The sequence below is a fragment of the Penaeus monodon genome, chromosome 21, assembly GCF_015228065.2.
Source record: "Penaeus monodon isolate SGIC_2016 chromosome 21, NSTDA_Pmon_1, whole genome shotgun sequence".
NCBI lineage: Eukaryota > Metazoa > Arthropoda > Malacostraca > Decapoda > Penaeidae > Penaeus > Penaeus monodon.
Window position 1 is genome coordinate 38,032,060 of NC_051406.1, and position 1,664 is coordinate 38,033,723.

Sequence of the window (1,664 nt, forward strand, 5' to 3'; positions counted from 1 at the left end):
ACAAGTCTTGCTAGAGGTATAGCCAGTTGTTTTAGAAGTTTTCCTGTTGGTTCCTGTGATTTTTATATTTCAATAAATTTGTGAGTGGAGTACAGTTTTGAAGTAAAAGTTCAAGTATTACCTACAAACTCAGGTTATTATGCTGCATTCAGAATTACTCGTCCAACTCGGATGGATGAGCAAACTATTTGGAAAAACTTTTTAAGTCTTGTCCAACTTGTCTGGACAAGTTGTGAACTTCGACCTCCAGAGAGTAGATCACGTTTGCTGAGATGAGTTAGTTTGTAAATGAAGAAGATGCCAGATGCCACACAGCTATCTTAATCTAGTAAGTCCACAACAAATTTTATAAGAAAACTGACTCAGACACTTAGTCTTTCTATCCTTGCTGAGCACTGCAGGGGGTGATGGCCCCGAACTCATACAACTTATCTGTCCAAATTTACAAGTTGTCTGTTCAAGCTAGACCCACAGTTCCAAATGCAGCATTGTTGTCTGTGCCATTTCCTTTGGTATTATTTAAACATGAAGTGACTAGGAATTCAAAGCTTGGTATGATGTTATGTGAATCAAAGATTTATCTGATGTTGTTAGAAAGATGTTCTGGAGTTACTGAGTGATTATTTGTATAATTTTCATATTATGCAAATGCTGATATACAGGTTTTAAGTATTTTTTCTTTAATTCTTTCCCAGCTTGTGTGGTATATAGGCCACAAAAGATTTTATTTTTGTTGTGAAAAGTTGCCACCTACCTATTGTCTCAAATCTTATGTGCAGCTGAAGATATATTTTCCAGCAAAAAGTTATAAATTTTAACATTTATGTAAAGAATGTATTTTTTGTCACAATTTTCATTCCATAGTGTTGGCCATATTATCCCACTAATACTGGGTGATGTGAAGGCAAAAAACTTCCAGATGCCTGATGATGATTGATCACATCATCCTAGTGGCCAGGATGGCTATGAACCAGATGATAACTTAAGCATGGAGCAGGGCATGCTAATGCAAGCTTTATTCAAATGTAACCAGGCATAAATGAATTAAATAAAGCATGCAGCAAATATAATGATTTTTGTTTGTATACATTTTAAGATAAGCACATAAGTAGACTTAACTATGACTTAAAACTGTATAGAACTAAATCTACCCTGGATGGAGTTGCAGATATGTTAGGCCATTACATTACAGAAACAAAATGCATCCTTGAAACCTGTAAAGCAGTGGACAGAGTGGAAAATGTTGTTAATGTTGTGTGTTTCTAATTTTTGACATGTCAAATAACAATTTAGACTTAAACAATGAAATGTGAAATGTGAATGGTTGTTTTAGGAATCATTGAAGCAGTAGAACATTCAGAAAGAAAATTTCATGATAAGTGATGACTGATTGAAACTATCAAAGGTGTGAATATGAAGTTTAGCACTTTTCCTTTCCTGTCTTTCCTGTCCTTGTCTGCAGCACATTTTTTCTTCTCTTCTAGATGATGCTTAAGATCAGTATTCATTTGCTGATTTTTTATAGCTAAAGAAACAAGTTGAGATATCAAATGGATTCACATTAAAGAAAACGGGTAATGAAAAGAAATTTGAAATGTGTGTGAAGTCAGAAATGTTGCCTTAGGTATTTTTGATAATCATGAAAGATGAAACTGGAGACTTGG

General features: G+C 34.2%; 1 protein-coding gene across 1 annotated transcript in view; it reads left to right on the plus strand.

Annotated features, from left to right (window-relative positions):
* Positions 1–1,664, plus strand: part of LOC119586461 (transmembrane protein 164-like) — a gene marked incomplete in the record, with an annotated part of 20,214 nt that overhangs the window by 12,483 nt on the left and 6,067 nt on the right.